This window comes from Alosa pseudoharengus, unplaced genomic scaffold (assembly GCF_046254945.1).
Source record: "Alosa pseudoharengus isolate Yale_2024_CS ecotype anadromous, Long Island Sound unplaced genomic scaffold, YU_APseudo_1.1 YU_APseudo_1.1_scf_7, whole genome shotgun sequence".
Lineage (NCBI taxonomy): Eukaryota > Metazoa > Chordata > Actinopteri > Clupeiformes > Clupeidae > Alosa > Alosa pseudoharengus.
This window is the reverse complement of record NW_027468859.1, coordinates 33,413,811-33,419,890: the sequence shown is the minus strand read 5'-3', so window position 1 is coordinate 33,419,890 and position 6,080 is coordinate 33,413,811.

Genomic DNA, 6,080 nt, shown 5'->3' with positions numbered 1-6,080 from the left:
AAGTCCGGTCTGGCTTGCGTGCTCTTCTTCGCTCTAGGCTCCGGGAGATTTTATGTAATTTGTGGGCGTCAGGAAGCCGCTATCAATATGTGGGAGACTCCCAAAACTTCGGGAGACTTGGGATGTCTAGCTAGACAGCACTTTGTCGCCAGCACAGAATGTACAATGTACCTTAATGTTGTCATGTTTAGCTGACACAAACTGAAAATAATGACTGTATAGATAAAATGTGCATCTCTCTCCTCCCTCCATTGTTGTTTACGTGTGTGTCGCTGCGTGGTTTTACACGTGAGTTGCCCTCATGCCTATACATGACGTTAATCCCCGAGACAAGAAGAAAGCAAAGAATATATCTTTTTACTAAGGAAAATAACAGAAATACTAACGCACAGTGACTTAGATAAGTAACTTTAATCTTATTACTGGTTTGTAAATAGTAGCGCGTTAGATTACTCGTTACCGAAAAAAGTGGTCAAAATAGACTAACGCGTTACTAAGCAACGCGTTAATGGCATCACTGGTCGAGACTCACATACACACAAAATATTCACAGACACATTGAAGGACACACATACAAATATATATATATATATATATATATATATATATATATATATATATATATATATATATATATATATATATATACACACACACTGTGTAGTTCTGATTGAGAAGACTGCATAATAAATGGAAGGCAAGGACAGCCTGTAATCATTCTACATATTCATTAGGCTTTTAAAGATACCGTTCTGTCAAGATGAATGTTTAATGATCTCGTTCATTCACTATAAACAGGCCCTAAAGTGCGTCTAATACTAGCTTTCATTCTGGCCATATCTCCGTGATCGGCTGGTACAAGTCATCTGACCCATGGGTGCAGACAGGCCTCTTTTATGTCGCTATTAGCCGTGTAGCTTAATTTCTTGCAATTTGAGGTCAGGAGTCTTTCTGTTGAATCCATCTTTGTCAGTGCATGGCTATAGTGTATGGGTCAGCCTATGTTTTATGGGATTGGGAATGGGGTGTGTGTGTGTTGTGTAATGTGAAACACACACACAGACACACACATTGACAGGATATCAGAAAAGCCTGTCATAAATGTCCATAATCCCGGTGGTGTCTGGGATGTGAAAGGTCGCTCAGAGGGGCTTATGGGTGGAGATCTCACCATCCTCACCCTGGTTACACACACACACCCCGGTTACACACACACACACACACACACACACACACACACACACACACACACACACATACACACACACACACACACACACACAAATAAACACATACACACACCCACACACAAATACACACATACAGACAAACACACACCACCCACGCCACAACAGATAGCCTTGAGAGTAAGAACAGGGAGTAGTAGGGGGTAGGGTGCATAGGATGTGTGTGTGCGTGAGTGTGTGTGTGTGTGTGTGTGTGTGTGTGTGTGTGTGTGTGTGTGTGTGTGTGTGTGCGTGAGTGTGTGTGAGTGTGTGCGAGAGTGGTAGACAGAGAGAGAGAGAGAGAGAGAGAGAAATGGAGATGCAACATATTCTACACACACATTCTACAGCCTTCAAATTAATTATACACATTTACAGAACTATGAATCAAATTGTAATAATTTCTTCTCTGACTGTTCCACTAGACAAAGGCCATGTTATTGTGCACACAACCATGTCCACTATTAGTGATATTCATAGCAATGTTCAGACGTCAAAGCCAGGCCTCCAATTCAGCTTTCTGGAAGAGGTAATTCTAGAAGACTTCAATCAGATTAGACCAAATATAGACTTCCTCAATATTTAGTAAGGTTTCTATCTCATCAGCTTTCTCTCAGTTATCAGGTGTTTTTTCCATCTCAGTCAATACATTATAAAAAATCATGGTAACACTTTACTTGATGGGTGAGTTCATAACACATTCATAGCAGCTGTCATAAACTGCACATAAAGCATTCATGACTGTTTCATGAGACATGACTCAACATTCATACCAAACCTTTTATGAATGTGGAAGACAGAACGATGACAACTTGTCAAAATAAAAGTCCAAAAATCGCAAAGCAGCATTGCCGTTTTTCTAACCAGCCTTTGTAAATATTTCATGAATATCTTATGAAGTCTACATCGAATGTCACTTTACTATACAAATTGTGAAGTATTCATAATCACTGAATTTAACACTGGGAGGTAAACTAGCCTACATTCAGCTGACCCGTATTTGTGTAACCTGGAACGGTTGGACATTCCCAGTAGCAAAAGATGAAAAATCATCTGCAAAGGTATCATAAAACAAATACATTTTTATGAAACAAAAATTATTTGCTTGACCATGTTCTGTCTTTTTGGCACTGGAGTAGCCCATTGACTCAGATGTGACGTGATCAGGTAAGAGGTTTGGAACAAAAACGGCAATGCTGCTTTGCAATTGTTGGACTTTTATTTTGACACATTTTTGTCGTTCTGTCTTCCACATTCATGAAAGGTTTGGTATGAATGTTGAGTCATGACTCATGAAACTCTTGAATGCTTAATGTGCAGTTTATGACAGCTGCTGTGAATGTGTTATGAACTCACCCGTCAAGTAAAGTGTTACCAAAATCATTTTTTGTAAAGGTTTGAGACTACTGTTAAGTATACATCTGCTTCTGTAGACAGCCCAGACAGACGTCAGTGGACTGCCCCAGCACATGTACAGTGGGCGCATTGGTGGGATTGAGTGCCACACACACACACACACACACACACACACACACACACCTCCCCGATGGCTTTCCCCGATACTGTAATCTGACAATACATACCAAATCCCCTGGAATCTATGCACCCCTTATCCCCACAAGACCAACGTAGTGTCAGGATTTTTTTGGGTGCTGATGGGGGTAGTGTTAATTTTGTCACCTATTTTTAATTTAGTCTTAGTCTTAGTCTTGTGACAAAATGTCCTTTTTAGTCTTTGTCATATTTAGTCATTCAAATATAATTTTTGTTAGTCAAGTTTTAGTCGACTAAAAGTCTCGTCATTTTAGTCTAGTTTTAGTCAAAAGAAAACTAAAGGTATCTTAGTCTTAGTCAGTTTTAGTCAACACATTTTAGTCTTTTTTTTATAACAAATTATTTCTGATTACCATTTGAGTCAAATAGTGTTTCACACATCTCAATTTTCCAACAATATTGTGTGTCCACAGGGCTACTTGTCTGTTATAATTACTCATTCTGATTTTTTGTCAGTCAGTATGTTTACATGCACAGGTAAGTCGAGCTACAGTTATAGCTTGGCTGAGATTTCACCATAGACAGTAAAAGATTTGACTGGACCACTGTCATATTCGTAGACCAGTATTTCTCAAAGTGTGGTCCGGGGATCACTGGTGGTCCGCAAGCTATCCCAAGTAGTCCGCGAGCAGACGTGGTAAAATATAATATAGGAGTTGTTTGCAATATTGAACCAACTTGTATGTAAAAACAGTTCTGCAACACTGTCTATGTAAGATATGCCAGTTTAAATCATACAGTATGAATCCACACAATAAGCAAAGTGCAAAGACAATAAGCAAGGTGGTTCAGTGAGTAGGCCTATTGTGTAGACTAACTATAGGCTACTGTTGAAGTAGGTCTAATCTTTTAGCTAGGGTTAGTTAAGTGGTCCTGAAACTGAGAAAGTTTGAGAAACACTGTCATAGGCCAAAGTATTAATGTTTTACTCCGCCTCGCTAGATGGCGATATGCGCCCAAACACAACACATTCCCCAAACAGACTCTACATCTTAGCCATAGCTAACTTGCTAGCGAACTTTCCATATTAGCTTACTTGCTAGCAAACTTTGCATCATCAGTCTAACTAGTTAAATAGTTGACATTACATGATGAACATTTTCGTATGGACATTCTGGGGGATGTTAATTTGTATGAGAGAAGCTTCAACTTCTGGGTATGTAGCATTGTGGCATAAAGCTTAGGTAGTTAGCTTGCTAACTCTGGCAGAAATCTCCAGTGTTCTTGTTCCATGTAGTTTCGTGTTGCAGCCACAGGGTTGCAGCAACAGCACGTAGACTAGCCTACAGGAAAGCTGTTGCGTATGAACTCATTCGGAATATTTTGAAAACGTAACAGCTAGATATTCTGTCTTCTCATTTTGTAGACGAAAATGAAGAGAGATTTTATCTTAGTTTTATTTCATGCAAAACATTTTAGTCTTGTCTTTTTTCGTCAACAATAATGCATCTTAAGATAGTAGTCAGTGTTTCAGGACATTACTGCCGTATCATCATCGTCTCGTCTTAGTCATGAAAAAAAAGGTCGTTGACGAACATATTTCCTCTCGTCTCGTCTGACGAAATTAACACTAGATGGGGGTGTAGGGTGGGGCTGTAGGTGGTGATGAAACAGAAAGCTAAGTGGCGAAGGCGCGGTGGGGGGCGTGTGTGTGTGTGTGTGTGTGTGGAGGGGGGGGGGGGGGTTAGGGGGGCTAACTAGAGCCATCCATCACTCCTACGCCTCTCTGATTGTCAGTGTATCTCTCCGTCCCAGACCTCCAGCGGAGTCAGGGGGACCAGTGGGAAGGCAAGCCCCAGAGGGGTAGGGGTAGGTGGGGGAAAGGAGCGTGGATTAAGGTGGTGGTGGTGGTGATTGTGGGTGGGGGGGTGGGGAGGGTTGATGGGGGCGCTTTCTCTGCGCTTTCCAGGGCCGAGGCATGAGGGAGAGAGATTAGAGAGGGAGATTTGGATGAGGGGTCTAAAGTGAAACCCTCAAGGAGTATAGAAAGTGATGGACTACCGGGATTGGGGAGTGTGTGTGTGTGTGTGTGTGTGTATGTGTGTGTGTGTGTGTGTGTGTATGTGTGTCTGAGTGTGTGTGTGTGTGTCTGTGTGTGTGTGTATGTGTGTGTGTGTAGGTGTGTCTTTGTGTGTGTGTGAGAGAGAGAGTGTGTGTGTGTCTGTGTGTGTGTGTGCATAACTATTCTTCAATGCACATAATTGTATGCCTACCTCTGTGCTTATGTGGGTTTGTATATGTGTGTTTGTGCCAGTACCATGTATTCATTGACACCCCCCCCCCCCCCTCTCTCTCTCTGTGTGCATATCTGTGCGTTATATGTCTGCTTGGGCGAGTGTGTTTGTATGTAAATGCTTGTGTTAGCATGATTGCATGCGTGTGCTCTGACACACTGAACATCTCTAATGTAGCCACTGTCATCTGGGACACGCTTCACCATGGTTACCTCCCATCCCGAGACAAGATTACATGGCACTTCTTTTTCTCTCTTCTTTCTAAAAGCAATTTGAATGGAGCCACTGCAATTTCCTCACGTTAGGTGTCACATGTCATCCTCTCTCTCTCTTTCACACACACACACACACACACACACACACACACACACACACTCCTTCACTTTCCGTACTTTCACAAATAGCACAGAGTGTGCTCCTGTCATCCTTAGCCGTTGAAACAAGTACAGCCTTATTACACCCTTTACATGGACACACACAAATACAAACACACACACACATGAACACACACAAATACAAACACACACACACATGAACACACACAAATACAAACAATCACTAACCCATCCCACCTCACCACACACACACAAACCCACCCATGCACACACCCACGATCGCACATTCACATTTACGGCATACAAACATGCATATACACAAATCCACACAAACATACTTACACACACGCACAGGCACACACACACACACACACACACACACACATACACAAACCCACCCATGAACACACCCACAATAGCACATTCACACCATACAACATGCATATACACAAATCCACACAAACATGCCTAACCAACACACACACACACACACACACACACACACACACACACACTGTGAGCATTATGCCAGACACTGGTGTGGAACATCAGTCCTTGGCTGCGCTCCTCTCCACCTGCTCTAATGGGAGGCCCCAGAGCACTCGGGTCGTTTGGAAATCAAGTGGGTGCAATACACCCTCCAAACAACTCTCTCTTTTCCTTCCTCCCTTTCTCTCTCTCCTTCCCTCTTTTTCTCTCTCTCTCTCTCCTTCCCTCTCTATAGCTCGCTT